At 40.3% G+C, this 17977-nt stretch overlaps 1 pseudogene; it reads left to right on the top strand.

The window, feature by feature from the left end:
• Window positions 1-2309: 2309 nt before the first annotated feature.
• On the top strand, window positions 2310-17258 carry LOC122746883 (annotated as a pseudogene).
• Window positions 17259-17977: the final 719 nt, after the last annotated feature.

The raw sequence follows: 17977 nt of genomic DNA, 5'->3' as shown, positions 1-17977 counted from the left end.
ACACATGGGTAGTACCAAGGATAGGAAGGAAGGGTTGAGGTTACTGGGTCTCTGCCAGTATAAGCCTCCTAGAAGACTTATCTTATTTCTGGGCAGTTTTCCCAGGCAACCTTTGATTTTTGTCTTGCAGGCTACAGGGCCTGGTCCACTCTGGTCCCAGGCCTCCTACATAGAGTACTGGGATTGTGCTTCATGGTTTATTCTGCTTTCCTATTCTTGAATTAAACACATGGCTAGTACTCTGGAGTGGTTTCTAAGAGTTATAGAGCCAACTTGGTGCGATAGTGGCTAGGGTGTTAGATCTGAAGTAAGGGAGACATTAGCTCAAATTTCACCACAGATACTTATTAGTTGTGAAACCCCGAGCAAGGTGTTTAGCCTCTGTCTGCCTCTGTTTCCTCACCTAAAAATGGGCATAATGATAGCACCCATCTCCCAGGGTTGCTGTGAAGGTTAGAATGTGAGGACATTTATAAAACATTTAGCACAATGCCTGGCATACAGTAAGCTCTTCATAAATGCTAGCTATGGCTATTATCAACATTATTATTGTTTATTATCATCATTGTTAATTTTTCATTGTTGTTGTTGTTGCTATTACCAGTACCCACTTAGGAACACATGGGAAAATTTTGAAATGTGGGGAAAAGTTATAAATTTCCAAAATGTCTTGTTGTTGTTGTCTGTCCTTCATTTTCAAAGAGGACCATGACATCGGAGTGATGTCACAACTTGTAGTGAATTGGATTTAAGTGAGGGAAGTCTATGTAAGGTTACCAACCTCACTCTCTCCTCCAGAGTCATCTGGGTCCAGTGGCAAGATATATATATATCAGGACAACTGGAAATGGTCCTGGCTGTTTAAGGCAATTGGGGTTAAGTGACTGGCCCAGAGTCACACAGCTAGTAAGTGTCTGAGGTGAGATTTGAACTCAAGTCCTCTTGACCCTAGGGCCAATGCTCTATCCACTGTATGACCTAACTGCCCCTCCAAAATGTCTTATAAAAGTAGGTACCCCCTAATCAGGGCAAGCCAGGTGGTACAGTGGGTAGAATACCTGCCTTGAAGTCAGGAAGACTCATCTTCCTGAGTTCAGTTCTGAACTCAAACACTTACTAGCTGTGTGACCCTGGGCAAGTCACTTAACCCTATTTACCTTAGTTTTCCTATCTGTAAAATGAGTTAGAGAAGGAAATGGCAAAGCACTCCTGTATCTCTGCCAAGAAAAGTCCAAATGGGGTCATGAAGCATCAGACACAACTGAAACAACTGAAAAACAGCAACAAACCTTTTAATGAGAGGAAGGACAAGGTGTTTGCAAGCTTTAGACAAGATTAGAAAGCAATGTTCTCTCCTGGTTATCATCTTATTCAAGATGTCTGTGACAGGAACAACTGGGCTCATCGACAAATAAATACCTAAATTCAAACAGAGAGAGGCATTTTCTTTTCTTTTCTTTTTCTTTTCTTTTTTTTTGTGTGTGAGGCAATTGGGGTTAAGTTACTTGCCCAAGGTCACACAGCTAGTAAGTGTCAAGTGTCTGAGGCCGGATTTGAACTCAAGTCCTCCTGACTCCAGGGCCGGTGCTCTATTCACTGTGCCACCAAGCTGCTCCTAGAGGCATTTCTGACATTAAAATGACACCCATTTACCAAAAAACCCTAATATTTAAAAATGCCTCTCATTGAGCTGCACTTTCTTTCCTGCTCATTTTTGTATTCTTTTTAGCCACCTACCTGGGCCCAGCTTGGTAGCTTACATCCATAATCCTTGAGGGTAGGAAGACTGAGAGTAATAGTTTCTTCAACTCAGGTGTTGAGTTGCAGTGGGCTAAACCTAATGAGTGTTCTCCATAAGTTTAGCATTAAGGTACTGGACCCACCAAGCTGCCCAAGCTCAGGTTGGAAATGGGACAGATCAAAGCTTCTGTGATGAGCGGAAGGGAAGAAAAAAGAGGGAAGTAGAGGAGAGAAGAAGAGAAGAGACAAAAGGAGAGGAGAGGAGAAGGAAGGAAGGAAGGAAGGAAACAACGAAAAAAGAAAGAAAGGAAGAAAGAAAGAAAGAAAGAGAAGCACATAGCAAACTTTGTATCTTCTATTCTATCTTCAGACGGAAAAGAATTTTAAGGCTTAGGGGCAGCTAAGTGGCACAGTGGATAAAGTACTGGCCCTGGATTCAGAAGAACCGGAGTTCAAATCTGACCTCAGATACTTGATACTTACTAGCTGTGTGACCCTGGACAAGTCACTTAACCCTCACTACCCCACAACACAAAACGAAAGAGAGAGGCTTGAAAGGCAAAAGAGGCATGAGGGTTTCAGTGGACTGCAAACTCAGTATTAGTCAGCATAGTGATATGGCAGCCCACAAAGCTAATGCTGCCACAGCACTGAGAAAGCAGTATCCAAAATGTGAGAGGCCATAGTCTTGCTCCACACTGTCCTGATCAAACCTCATCTGGAAGAGTGTGCCCAGTTCTAGGTAGCACATTTTGGGAAGGCCTTTAATGAATTGAAATTATCAAAAGGAGGAAAAGAGAACTATAGACCATAGCATACTGTATGTTGCTGTTGTTTTCCTTCATCATAGAAGAGGACCAATGACATCATGAGGTGATGTCTTGACTTACATGTGGCTTGGATTGAAGCAAGGCAGAGTTACACGAAGTCATCAGCCTTACTCTCCCTTCCAGAGTCATCAAAGTCCAGTGGCAAGACAAAAATAAGGGTGACTAGTGATGGCCTGGCATGCAATGGATGACCTTGGCATCTCTGATGTCTGACCAAGCTCTAAGTTCTCCACAGCACCTGCCTCAGCCACCTTCACGGCCACTGGAACAAACCGTTCTCATCTGCTTATTTCACAGGGGAAGTATTCACATTCTTGGGGTATATATTCCCCTAACTCACCAAGGAGTTTGAGGTCTGTTGGTTACCTTCAACCTGGTTTAGCTACTGAGACATACATGCTACAGCTTCTTGGAGCCACAGGTGAGAGTTGGGTGGAAGTAGACACCAAAGGTGGATGAGCAACCCTGAAAAGGGCTCAGCAAGCCCTCACACCAGAGGTGCTAGTCCTCCCCAAACATCCCATATAACCATGGCATATAAGAATTCACTGAAGGAATTAGACATGGTTACCCTGGAGTAAAAAAGACTTAACAGGGCACATGATAGCTAGACCACTGAACCTGGAGTTAGGAAGAACAAAGGTCAAGTCTGGTCTCAGACAATTACTAACTGGCACTTGGACAAGTCTTTGTTAAACTTTGTTATCCTCAGTTTCCTCATCTATAAGATGGACATGATAGTAGCACTTAACTCTCTCTCCAGACTGTAGTGAGGATCAAATGAGATAATAACTGTAAGTGCTTTGCATAGTTCACAGCACCTAGTAGGCATGCACATACACATATATTTAATGTATATTTTTCTAAAAATGCTTTCGTTAAATATTTGTACACTATAGCTATCAGGCCATTATAATCACCTAGCTTTTAGAAGGGGGACATTCAGGGGATGTGGGCCTCCAGAGACCAAGAATGCTCACCTCATACCATGCCTTTCACAAACTGGTATTATCCATGTTCACTGGCTCTAATTATCATAATAATTTCCTTCTGCAACAAGCACAATGCTTGACCCTGAGCTTGTGGTTTAATGATTTTTTTTCATTTCTTTTTGCCTTTATTTTCCTCCCTTAGGCTGTTAATTAACTGCAGAGTTGAGTTAAAAATGTCTCTATCCCGCAGTCTATTTGGCCTGTCCCTGCTCTCTATGGTCTTAAAAATCCTGACACTTTTGAAAATACCAACTGAGTACAGACAACAGTGTCTAAGGAGCTATTTTGCCTTCCTCCCATTGACCTTCCTTTATAATGGAAAAGCAGGGTGGATGAAGCATAAATGAGGCCCGTCCCTGAGCATCCATGTGGAGGCATCAGACATGCTCAGGAGTCTTTGCTTGATCTTTCAGGGCCTATGAAACACAGAAAACAGTATTCTTTCCCATTTCACATCAAGCTTACTTTCAAATTAAGACTTATTAATTTCTTTCATATAGCTGTTGAATTAACACAAAGCAAATACCCTACATGGACATTGTTGTTTCAATTGTATCTGACTCTTCAAGGCCCCATGTGGAATTTTCTTGGCAGAGATCCTGGAGTGATTTGCCATTTCCTTCTCCAGCTCATTTTATAGATGAGGAAACTGAGGCAAACAAGGTGAAGTGAAGTGAAGTGACATGTCCAGGGTCACACAGCAAGGCCAGATTTGAACTCAGGAAGATGAGTCTTCCTGACTCCAGGCCTGGTACTATATCCATTGAGCCACCTAGCGGCCCTCAAATTAACCATATATCACTAAGTCTACTCTTTTGGTGACCCAACAATGTAACATAATGGAAATACCTCTGAACTTGAAACCAGGAGACCTGAATTCTAGTTCCAGGTCACTAAAAAATCATTTAGCCTCCTCTGGTCTCTGTTTTCTCATCCCTAAAATTGAGGGATCTGACCCAGATAATCTTTAAGGTCCCTTCTAGCTCCCAAATTAACTTCTAGTCTATAACTTAAATGAAAGAATGGTATAGAAGAAAAATGTTTTCTCCACCCCTTCACCACACTCATCATTTTTATTACTTTACTCTAATAGCTCCGCCTTGGTGCCTTTACCTAATGTGAACTTGAACAAGCAAAGGAGTTCATAATAAAATGTCCCCAGAGGAAGGAAGCACACACACGTAAGCAGTACCTGAGCAGCAACAAGTCTGATTCCATAAACCACCCATGAAAACCAAACTCATTACCTTCTTCTAGTTGTATCTGTTTATATTCCCTACATGATATTGACCCTTCTTCTCCTTCCCCCCTTCCCAGCCAACTCTCTGAGCACCTTTGAGAATGTATTACATGGTGCTGATGTTTATGAATGAAGTCCTGCTTTAAGAAAGAGCCAGGTCTATGAATGAATAACCTAATCAAAAAGAACAAAAAAAGAGTGATTCATTCAAAAGTTTTTGTAGCAGCATTCTATGTGATTAAAAAACAACAACAACAAAACAACCTAAGCATCCGGCATTAGGGAAATGGATAAACTATGGTAGATCAATGGAATACAATGGTGCATTAACAAATACGAGGGAAGTAAAGAAATCTGGAAAGACTTTTATTAAATAATGAAAAGTAAAAAAAGCAAAACCAAAGTAATGGAGCAGCACCCATCCCCTACTCTCTGGGGCTGGGTTTGTGATTGCATGGGTACAGAGGATGACCTCCAGCAATACAGATCAGCACCCTCTCTGGAACTTTTAGCTTTAGATAACTCTTTAGAGCTCAGAAAGGTCAATTGACTTGGGATTTTGTTATGGGGGTGGAACTTAAACCCAGGACTCCCTGGATCTAAAGCTGGTTCTCTATCCATTATTCCAGGTTATCATATGAGCAAAAATGAGAAGGAATAGGCAAAGAATTTTGATGGGGACTCAGAGGGAGGAACTGAAATAGCATTATATTTGATGGGTTGAAATTAATAAATTTTCATGTAAATAATCCCCCAAGGAAGAGATATGGGACAGGCATCACATCCTCACACCACTACCACCATCACTCCCCTGCCCTTGTCTATGTAAAAGTGAGGATACTGTGAGTATGGAACACTTCATATAATGCCCAACTTTTTTGGAATGTGTCCATTAGTTTGATTTTTTCTTTTTATTCTTTGTTATAGTAGATGAATCATTGGCAAAAGGGGAGGGCTACATTGTTAAGTGTAGATGATGCAAAAACCAAAAAAAAATTAATAAAATATATTCTTTTTTAAAGAAAAATAATCACTAAACATGTTTAGTTCTTTGTTAAGGTTTTAATAAAACAGAGGGAGAGGGAGCAAGAGGAGGAGAGGGAAAAAGAGAAAGAGAAAAAGAGAGGGGAGGGAGAGAAAGACAGAGACACAGACAGACAGACAGACAGAGACACAGAAACAGAGAGACACAGAGACAGACACACACATATACTGAGAGAGAGAGAGAGAGAGAGAGAGAGAGAGAGAGAGAGAGAGAGAGAGAGAGAGAGAGAGTCTAGGAAGACAGCCTGCTCTCTGGTGTGTGGCTGCCAGTAGTGTTTGAAAATCATACTCATCTTTAAAGTGAATAGTTTCTCCCTCTGCAGAGCCACTAAGGTGCAAGTGACTTGTCCATAGCAGACATTCAATAAATCTATGTTGTCCAGCTCAATAGCTTAACAGCTCTGTCCAGGTTGTTAAAGAAGTAACTCTGATCAAATGGAAAAACAAATATATTCCCTTTGGAATGAATAAAGGAAATGTTTAACTTTGTAGCCCATGCCCCAGGTGCCACCACCCCAATTGATGACCTAATTCTGACTGTGACACCCAAATGCCTGTGTCCCAAAAATGGATCCTGACTATGGAATGGCTCGTTTTATTGAGTCCAAAGCTGAAGAGAGACGCCAAACCCCAAAGGATGTCAGGCTGCTCAATATATACGTATATAATTTTTTCCTTGCAAATATTTATTTGTTCTTTCTCTCAATCAAAGAAAATTTCCCCATGATCTCTCTCCCCACCCTCTCTCTAGTTTCTTGGCTAACAGCTGAAACCGCACTGGGTCCATAGTGTAGCAAGATGTCATTGCTGAGGAGGGGGAAGAGGAGGGGGGAATAGCTAGCAGCAAACAAAGCATTGAGTCAGTGAAAATATTAGTCACCCATCACTTGTTTTTATTAGCTTGTCATTTCAAGAACCTCACTCTTGAATCCCATAAATGGCAAATACACTCAGCAGTGGCACCAGCAGTCACCCCATCAAACCTGGATAGAAGAACCCCCCTCCCCAAAGCTGACATTTTCATTCAGCTTGCTCCCTCCTGATTTCTATTAACCTCTTGCCTTGCTAATAGCACTTGGAGTATATTCCCCAAGATGCCTCTGCTGGCTTTCTATACAGCAATTTTTATTTCTCTTCCTTCTCCTCCTTTTCTTTCCTCTCCCAACCACCCTTTCCCCTCCCCTCCCCTCCCCTCATTCTCCCACAAAGGGTGCACAGCAAGAACCCTGTACTGGGCATTTAGAGGAAAATTGCTGAAATAGCAGCTACGGTGAGATGGAGGGGAGGAGGCCGGGAAGAAGAGCAGCTAAACCAAAATAAAGGTGTTTAAAAATAACCAATCCTGAATGAGATAATAGGAAAAATCTAGAGACAATTGTGATGGGGCAGCTAGGTGGCACAGTGGATAGAGCACCAGCCCTGGATTCAGGAGGACCTGAGTTCAAATCTGGCCTCAGACACTTAACACTTAGTAGCTGTGTGACCCTGGGCAAGTCACTTAACCCCAATTGCCTCACCAAAAAAAAAAAAAAAGACAATTGTGATGGGGCTGGTAAAAGGTTACAAATGGCTATAGAACAAAAGGTAAGGGATACACTGAGACTTCTTTAATATGGCATTTCTTAAACAAGGAGACCTATTATCTTACATTTATTTGCTTCTTCTCCAATCATAAGCCTTAACGTTCCTGGAAGCCTTATTTAGTAGCCATCCTGATTTCCCCCCAAGTTTAAGAGTGACAAATTGAGTTAAACACCCAGAATTTAAGGATAGAGTAACATTTTGCCCTGGTTATGCAGCCTCCCCCAAAGATTCTTCCTTGAAGAACTTCCACCTGACTCTAAGCTTGACTTTGCTCTGTTTCCTTGTGGCATTTAACCTTTACAAGTTCTACTATGTTAAAATGAGCTTGTTTAGCTTGGTCCAAGGGATGTCTCTCTGGGAGGGGAGAGGAAGGGTACAGAGAAAACACAGGTTACAAAAAAGTGAGAGTTAACATTACAATTATTTTTAAAAATTTTTAATGCACTGGTTTACATGTTTTGTAACTATTCTTTAGTTATTTTATGTGGAGGCTTTGCCTTTCCCAATTAAATTACCCAACTGTAGGGCTTTATTTTTATTTATTTCTCCACCCATTTATTTATTTATTTGTTTGTTTGTTTGTTTGTTTGTTTGTTTATGCCCACTCATTTGTTTATTTATTTGGTTTTTTGCCCATTTATTTATAGGTTTGTTTTCTCATTTGCTCATTTATTTGTTGTTTCTTTGTTCATTCATTCATTCATCTATTTATTCATTCATTCATTCAGTTATTTGTTTGTTTTGCTTCTCTTATATTCTCTGAGTTGTTTGGGAAAGGGTTTTGTACAACAAGTTTTCAGAAATGTCCTTTGATTAATGAATTACAAAGCACAATGTTTCTCTATTCATACCATCACCTTATTTGTTCTGGTCTTCATCCCCTCTCACAAAAGAATCCAATATGGCTTCCCTGCTTCCAGCTCCTCTCCTCTCTAATCCATCCTCTACGCAGCTGCCAAATTGTTCTTCCTAAATGACAAGTATGACCATATCTTTCCCCTGCTCAAGGAATTCCAGTGGTTGTCACTAGGGTACAATATAAACTCTTCTCCTTGAAATTTAAAGCCCAATTTGCACTCAGTCTATCTTCCAGAATATTCCTACATTACTTTCCTTCACATACTCCACATTCCAGCTAATCTAGCTCACTTGTTATTCCCCATGCACAATATTCCCTGCTTTTGCACAGGCTTTCCCCTCATGCCTGTGACTCTCCTCACCCTCACTTCCTATGGAGGTAATTCCTACTTCCCTCCAAGCCTCAGTTCAAGTATCTACACAAGGCTGATCTCCCATCTCCAATCCCCATCACCAACCATGTTGTTAGCACTCTCCTTTCCCTTTAAAATGATTTTAAATATACCCTTATTTACTTAATTATGGACTTGTTTCCCCTCAGTAAAAGGTAAGGTCCTTCAAGGCAGGGACTGTTTAGCCCTATTTGGCCTTTGTATCCCTGGCCTGAAGAATAATGCTTTGTACATAGTAGGTGTTTAATAAATGCTTATTGATTTGAATTGAAAGACGTACTATATATATTTGTATAAAACATGTATATATAACATACACATACTATATATACATATCAAACAATAATAATGACAATAATAATAACTGTTTATTGCTGTTTTGTTGTGTCTACCTCTTCATAAACCCACTTAGGGTTTTTTTTTTTACAAAGATCCTGGAGTAGTTTGCCATTTCTAATAATAATAGCAACATTAATAATTGTTTGTTGCTGTTCATTTGTATCCAACTCTTCTTGACCCCACTTAGGGTTTTCTTGGTAAAGATGTTGGAGTGGTTTGCCCTTTTCTTCTCCAACTCATTTTACAGATGAGGAAACTGAAGCAAACCAGGTAAAGTGACTTGCCCAGGGTCAAACAGCTAGTAAGTCTGAGGCTGGATTTGAACTCAGATCTTCCTGACTCCAGGTCCAGTGCTCTATCTACTGTGCCATCTAGCTGCCCTCAATAATAATAATAATAATAATAGCACTTGCTATAAGCCAGACACTGGGCTAAGTGGTTTTACAAATATCTCATTTGATCTTCACAACAACCCTTCAAGATAGGTGCTATAATTCTTTTCATTTTATAGATGCAGAAACTGAGGCAAACAGAGGTTAAGTCACTTACTTGTCCAGAGTCACAGGACTAATAAGTGTCTGAGACCATATTTGAACTCAGGTGCTCCTGACTCCAGGCTTAGCCCTCTATCTACTGCACCACCTTGTAGAACAAACAACTAAGGAATCCCAACCCCACCCTTAAACTAATTGTTTGGTACAATGTTAACATAGGCAAATTAAAATGAAAACATCTTATGACCTCTATGTAGAGATGAAACCTTTATGGGTAACCACACACCTTTCTTATTTTAGGAAAGTGTCATTTCAAGGAATGGCAAGGTATGTGAAACAATGTTCTTGCTAGACTCTCACTATGGCAAATGTTTTGGGTAATTGGCTAAATCCACCACTAGAGCTCATTAAAGTCCTGAAGTCCATTAGCTTCAATGAGCTCGATCATGACCATACCTCACCTTTGAGTCAGACACAGCCAAGGGACAAGTGATCTAGAAGATCCTTGTCTTTTCTTCCTTCTCTCTCTCCTCCTCTCCCAAGAATGTTGGGTAGCAATATGATTTTCTCAAGATTTATTGAAACTCTCCAGATTCCTTGTTTTAGTGACTTTTGAGTCATTTGGAAGGATTGATTCAGGAGTATAGACCTAGAAACTTCCCTAACCCTAGCCCCAGGCTACCAGCTTTGATCACCACCAGCCCAGACTTTCACCATAACCTTTGATTATTGTAATAGGCATCTTATAGGTCTTCCATCTCCATTCTTTCCTGTCTCCTAATTCATCCCTCATTCAACTGCCAGACTTCTGAGTGAGGGTGTGGGTGGAGGATCTCATTTCATCAGTTTTGGGGAACTCCTGGTATGGAAATTTCCTTCACTGAAGAACACAGGCAAATCGTCTGCAATCTCAGAGGGTTTCCTGGGGGAATGATGACTTAACCAAAGTCACACAGCTGTTGTGTGTTAAAGGCAAGGCTTGCACCCAGGTCTTCCTAAATCTGTAGTCATTATAACTTGCTGAATCTCTGCCAAAGTAATCTTCCTTATAATAATGTCAATGAGGGGCAGAGGGAGAGGGAGAAAAGAAGGCACAAAAGGAGGGAACACCACCCCACTGGAAATTCATTTCATTTTTTTTTTTTTAGTGAGGCAATTGGGGTTAAGTGACTTGCCCAGGGTCACACAGCTAGTAAGTGTTCGTGTCTGAGGCCGGATTTGAACTCAGGTACTCCTGATTCCAGGGCCGGTGCTCTATCCACTGTGCCATCTAGCTGCCCCAATTCATTTCATTTAAAATGAAGTCACTTAATTTGCAATTGTCAATGAGCAATTTCTGAAAATTGTATGAGGAAGAAGGAAACAAGAATTTGTTAAGTCCCTACGATACTATGTGAAGCACTTTACAAATAATATCTCATTTGATCCCCACAAAGGTGTTTATTATCCTCATATGACAGTTGAGGAAACTGAAGTAGACAGTAATTAAATGACTTGCACTAAGTCACACAACTAGTAATCTTCTGAGGCCAGATTTGAACTCAGGTCTTCCTGTGTCCAGACACAGTAGTCTGTCTATCCATTGCATTACCTAGCTGGACCTAAAAATAAACTCATATAACTATGTAGCATTATTTTTTTTTCAAGGCCTTTAGAGCCCCCTTTAATTCCCTCCTCTTAGATCAGAAACCAAGAGGCATCTGCTTTCCAATTCCCATCTTCAGAACGGCTCTCTATGTCCCCTCTCTCCTACTGGTCTACATTTGACTTTTATCTGCAGAGCTGACAGTGGAAGGCAAGACTGCTCTGAAAACAGAGTCCAGTCACCCTCATTCTTATTTTCTCTTTTTCCCTCTGCTCAGTTATTTGCTCCTTCCTGTTCTTCACCAGATGCTTTCTTCTGTCTATCTCCCTCATGGCCTCCTCATAATTATCTCCCTTTGGGTCTCACCACCACCACCATCATCACTGCCCCTGTGTTCAGCTGCATGACAATATTTTACTCACCCAGGCCTGAGTCAGCCTGACAATCTGAGATTCTTTATCTTTCTGGGTAGAGGCACAATAGGAATTGAGTGGGAAATGGTCTTTCTGTAGGCTTTGGGACCAAATCCTCAGAGCAATCACATGACTATACTGTCATACCCTTCCCTCGAGGCTGCTCTGGTGATGTCAAGCCCAGCAGGCAGGTGGGCAGTCTCTCTAGTCATTCAAAGACTCATTCCCCACTTGCTCCAACATTGATATTGTCCCAAAAGCCCTACTGGGACACTGGTGTGAAAGCTATTGAAATTTTTCAGTAGTTTGTTGTTTAATTTTCTGATCAATCTGGACTTAGCTTTTTTTTTTTTTTGAGGCAATTGGGGTTAAGTGACTTGCCCAGGGTCACACAGCTAGTATGTGTCAAGTGTCTGAGGCCGGATTTGAACTCAGGTACTCCTGAATCCAGGGCCAGTGCTTTATCCACTGCACCACCTAGCTGCCCCCTGGACATTGCTTTTTGATGCATTCGTTCTGATCCAGATATAAGGAAAAGGGTATAGACAGCAATGAAAATAGATAGGAAGAAATGTTTCAGAGGGAAATTCACAAACCTAGAGTTGAAGAAAACCTTAGAAAAGTTCTCTAGCCCGGTCGTCCCTTTTGCAGATGAGGAAAATAAGGTTCAGAGAGGTGAATTGACTTTCCCAAGGTCATAGAGAATATAAGTGGCAAAGCCAGGATTTGAACCCAGGTTTTCCAATTCCAAATCCATCACCAAGCTGTAGAACTTGGTAATTGTTTATGAGAGATGAGGGAGAGAAAAGACATAGACATAGCCAAAGTTTCAAACATGTGGGACTGGGCAGTACCATTAACAGAAACATGGAAGTCAGAAGGGATAACTGGTTTAAAGGGAAATATAAATTAGCTCAGCTGGAGGTGTAGGTGGGATATCCAGAATGAAGCTATATTATTGGAAATCAGGGTATCTAGATGCACAGCATATAGAGCACTGAGCCTGGAGTCTGGAGTCATCTTTCTGAGTTCAAATCTAGCCTCAGACACTTAACAGCTGTGTGACCCTGAGCAAGTCACAACTGTTTGCCTCAGTTTCTTCATCTGTAAAATGAGCTAGAGAAGGAAATTGTAAACCACTCCTGTGTCTTTATGAAGAAAAGCCCAAATGGGGTCACAAAGAGTCAGACATGACTGAAAAATGACTGAACAACAACATAAGACATTAGAGGTCCCAGCCTGAAGAAGTTTGAAGTAATGACTTTATAGACTTTGAAGTCCAATCCAATAAACATTCATTAAGTGCCTACTATGTGCCAAGTACTGTGCTAAGTGTTGGGGATACAATTAATAATAAAAAAAGACATTCTCTTCTCTCAAAGAGTTTACAGTTTAAAGGAGGAGACAACGCACAAAAGGAGGAAGGAAGGCAAGGGGTAAGGGGTTGGAGGAAGGGATGCTAAAGTTACCCAGAGCAGGAGCATCTTGTTCCATGGAGTTGAGAAACTAAGCAGGGCAGCAGATGCAAAGTGGAATGAGCTGAGTCCAGTTTCTGTCCCCTGTAAAGGAAGGCAGAGAAGTTTGGTTCTCTGCTCTCCAGCCCTCCAGCCAGAGAGAAGAGTAGGCTGAGGGAGGTAGTGCCAATCAAACCTTAAGCCTGGAAGGGCTGAAACCAGGCCAGATGCCATATACAAAGGGGAGTGGAGTTATCAGCATAGTAAATAGGTGAGTGGGATTGGATGAAAATGCCAAGGAAGAGAGAGAAGAGGGAAGAAATAAAAGGATTGAAACTATACCCTTGGGGAAAGAAAGTCTTTAAGGGGTCAGGCAGAGGTCAAGGGACAGTCCTCTTTCCTGATGAGCTGACAAAATTCCCTTTCTCTCTATTTTCACTGAATCATCCTAATATAGGCTCTCATTGCCACCTGTCTAGACTATTTCAATAGCCTCCTAATGGATATTCCCATCACCTCTACTCTCTTTCCCCAATCCCGCCCTCTTTCTTCAGCCAAAAATATTTTCATTCTGTACAGATCTGGCCATGGAACTCCTCTGTTCAAAAACCTTCAATAGCTTGCTATTGCTTACTGAGTAAATTTCAAACTATTTTTGCCTGAGATTTTTGTTGTTATTCAGTCATGTCCAACTCTTCCTGACCTCATTTGGGTTTTTCTTAGTAAAGATACTGGAGTGATTTGCTATTCCCTCCTCCAGCTCATTTTACAGATGAGGAAACTGAGGCAAACAGGGTGAAGTGACTTGCCCAGAGTCACACAGCTAGTAAGTGTATGAGGCTGGATTTGAATCCAGGAAGATGAGTCTTCCTGACTCAGGCTTGGTGCATTATCCACTGTACCACCTAGCTGCCGTGAGGAAGAATAGGTGGCAATGAAGTGGATGAATCAAGTAAAGGCAACTTTCTAAAAAAAACTAACATGCTGACTCCTTTTCTTCTATTTCTCCTTATCCTCTCTCATGTCCAGCTCCCCTCTTCTTTCTGGCCCCCAGTCACCATTACATTTCTATCCTATACAACACCCAAGCCATTTGCTTAGTCTGAGACTGGGCTATGAAGTATAGTTCTCCTTGGGAAATGTGGAAATATCAAAGTAGATCATCTCTAAGGCACTAAGAAATAATTTTGCTCCAGTATAGGTCCACTCATCATTACTACAGATCCCATTACAATTTCAATCTTAATGTAAAAAATATTTCCAATCCTTAGCTAATGACCTATTTGTTTCAAATTATAGGTACTAAAATAAAATTCCAATACTACAAAGTAATTTGTATGATTAGGTGAGCCTCTTCTCACAGGAATTAACCATGATCAAAGTGCATATATTTCTTTTGTGCCTTTAAACAATAGCATCAACATAATCATTCTGCAGGTATTGATTCTATACATAATACTGATATTCCTAATTACAAAATACATTACTGATTAGATAGCGTATGCACAGGACAACTATATCTATGTTCCTGGAGATAGCTTATCTCCTAGCACCCTCCCTTCCCCATGATCAGTACAGATCTCCTATGACTCAGAGCCTTCAAGCAAATTTAACTTGTTCCATCTGGGGCTTATTGGTTGCTTCTGACCATCTGCAGGCCCCTTCATCAAGCTAGCTCTTTACGTATACAATCACTCCCCAATCTATATCCCTTAAGACCCTACTCAAATACCAAATAAACTATAAAGTCTTCCTCCCTTAACTAAAGAAATTCCAATTGTATCTGATCTAATATACTTTGTACACTTCTTGTCTTAACAAATTTTAATTTATCTGCTTACTTGTCATCGCCCTACTTGACTAGGTTTTGAACTCTCTCATAATTCTCTTCCATTGCCTAACAAAGTTCATAATGAATGAATGTTTGACGTCTCCAGCCTTGCCCTCTCTCCTGAGTTTTAGTCCCATTTCACTAACTACCTAATGTATGACACTTATTGACTGTGAGACCTTGGACAAATCACTTTACCTCTCTTGACTTCCATTTTCTCATGCCTCTGAGGTCCATTTTAGATCTCATTCTGTGATCCTACTATCTATGATCCTAAGCTTTCCACCATGATATTTTGCTATCATTGCAAAACTCTACAAGTCTAAAACTTCATAGGCTACCTTACATACCACCTCCAAAACATGCCCTATATAGATCTCTCTATTTCAATAAGCAAGATTATCATTTATATACACTGGAGGAAATAATAAATTCCAGGGGGGGAACCCTCAAGATAAAAGGGAGTCAGGGAACTTGGGAAGCAAAATAGAGAAATTAAAACTATGTTCATATCCTTAAAAAAAATTAGAATACCATAATCTCAAAGTTGCGAATTATCCAAAAAACAATGGAGAGAGGCATGGTGGGTGTCAGCTGGCTATAGCATACTTCTAATAATGACCTCTGCAAAAGGACATTTCTCACTGTCATGGAGGACATCCAGGAAGAATCCAAAAAAAAAAAGAGATTGCCTATTAATTATGAAGTCCTCTTCTGGTCCTCACTTCAGCGAGTTTAGTCTGACTATCCACATGGGAAAATCCAAAGCAATAAAGACTATTGTCTATCTATTGTCTTATGATATCTATAATATGAATGGGCAGACCCTAGAGCTGATCCATCATTAGACTGTATATATGCACACACATATATTATGTATACTACATGTTTATATGTATGTATAGATTTTGTATATATACTGTAGTGTTATTTATACATAATCATGTATATTACATATGTATGTATATGTTATATATTTTATATCTATCTTTTTACATAGATATTCTGAACAAAGCCTGAAGATGAACAACAAGATAGGACAATGAGGTGATTAGGAGGGAGAAAGAGGACAAGATCGTATCTGGGCAAATGTTTAGCATTTTCAATGAACCCCGAGCTTCACCCTGAAACAAAAATTCATCATTTTAACATCAGCATGTTTCCAGAGGAGCATCAGTGTATAGTGACCTCAATCAGGAAGACCTGGGTTCAAGTCTCACCTCTGATACATACTGGCTATATGACCCTAGGTAAGTCATAACCTTTCAGTGCCCCATCAGGTACTTTAATCCTGTAAGATGAAGTGAAGATGTCTTCTCTGCATCGGTAGAGGAAATTCCTCAACAGGAACTCCCTATGTCAGTGTAATCATTGGTTTTGTTCTTTGCCACTTCTTTCTCACACCCCTCACCCCCATCAAATGCTTCTTGTCAAAATGCTATATTGCCTAAAGTTAGGAAATATCATGATTTCCAAAGAATCAAAATCACACATCACTGAAGGGACAACAGAGAGACACATGGTGAGTGTAAATAGGCTGCAGCACATCGCCAAAGATAAGTAGCATAAAAATATCATTAAAGAGATGTATGACTGAAAAAGGAGAAAGGCTGGTCATCTGGCAAGAGAGGGATAGCAGATGGGCAGCCTGGTGCTGCACTGGTATCCACAGAATGTTAAAAGATTTCAACAAAGGCCTCCAGTACATTGGGTAAGTTCCCCACAGAGGGTTTATGGGAGGACATGAACAAGAACCATAATGAGAAAGCTTGGATGGGTTGTGATTTCCCTAATGAAATCAGTATTCTCATTTATGAAATCCAGGATCCATTAAAGCACTGAGTAATAAGTAAGTTTTACATAAACATAATTTTATACTTAATATTTAAATGGAAAACTGTCACTAGTACCTAATATTTTTTCATAAAATTTTTGTTCATATTTCTTGGAACACAAGTATTCTATGGAGCCATTTTGGAAATGATGCCCTAGGCAGAGCCTTTCTGATGCAATGTGGGACCTTTGGGTACTGGGAACTGCCTCCCAGAGGCAATCTTGTCTTACAAGCCCAACTTTAATGCCCACATGCCAAGTGCATCACTGAACTCAGTGGGGAGCACCCATTCTCCTTCTGCCACCATGGAAGTATCCACTCAATACTGATCAATGATTATGGACCTCCATTTCTAGGCTATATCCAGGGTACAGGAAACATTCAGGTAGCCCAAAGCAAATATGCAAAACTTCTAGCCATCCTCAAAAAGCGAGGGAAAGAGATCAGACTCATATACTCGGGGAGCAAAAATGGCATGAAGAGAACAAAATGAGACAACATTGATGCTCAAGGATTAATGAAGGAAAATTTGGCAGAGACAGAATGGAATGCAAACCTCCCACTTTCATTTCTTTGTGAAGGAAGAGTAACACTTCTTCCTCTAGTGACTTTCCAAACATTCATCTGAATCCCTTATTTCCAGTGTTCTTAAAGTTTGGGCTCTTTTCCCTTTTCTCCTTCCCATGCCCAACATATAATCTGTAAGAGGAAAAGATGATTTTTGCAGTTAATATTTGCATTATAAGTACTTAGGAATGACCTAGGTTATTTTTTTAAGGCATTGAAACCAGAAACTACATGTGGAAAGGTCTGGTTATGTGGCTGTAGCTATAATTGCTTGGCCTGTTAACCTCCCCAAACCTTTTGTTTTCATCTTTTGAGTATACTTAACATCACTCAAATTGTCATTCTTTACACCTTTTCCAAAATCTCCAGCAACCTTTAAGGATTTTGTTTTTCATGAGTCAGTACAGACTACATCTTCTGCCTGGCAGTTTGGTATCTCCCAGTTGGCCACATGATAGTGAGCCTGCTTAAAAATAAAAACAATAAACATACAAAAACAAAAACTGAAAAACCCAGGATTTTTGTGTTTATAAACATTCACATGATTGTTCATGATTTGAAGTTAATGTAAAATGCATGTGGTATAAATACAAAAGCAAACAGTCTTCTGAAAACTGGAGAACCCAGATACTGCTTTTCAGATGAAAACTATACACTTCAGGTCTTGTGTTTGCCACAGAATGTTTTTTTTTTTTACAAATCTGAATAGGTGACTAAGACTGTTACTTGCATCTTTATATGTATTTATTACTTGATGTAATAAAACTTATTTTTATTTTT

The sequence above is a fragment of the Dromiciops gliroides genome, chromosome 1 (genome assembly GCF_019393635.1).
Source record: "Dromiciops gliroides isolate mDroGli1 chromosome 1, mDroGli1.pri, whole genome shotgun sequence".
NCBI classification, from domain to species: Eukaryota; Metazoa; Chordata; class Mammalia; order Microbiotheria; family Microbiotheriidae; genus Dromiciops; species Dromiciops gliroides.
Note: the sequence above shows the minus strand (reverse complement) of the source record. Positions and strands in the feature narration are given on the sequence as shown.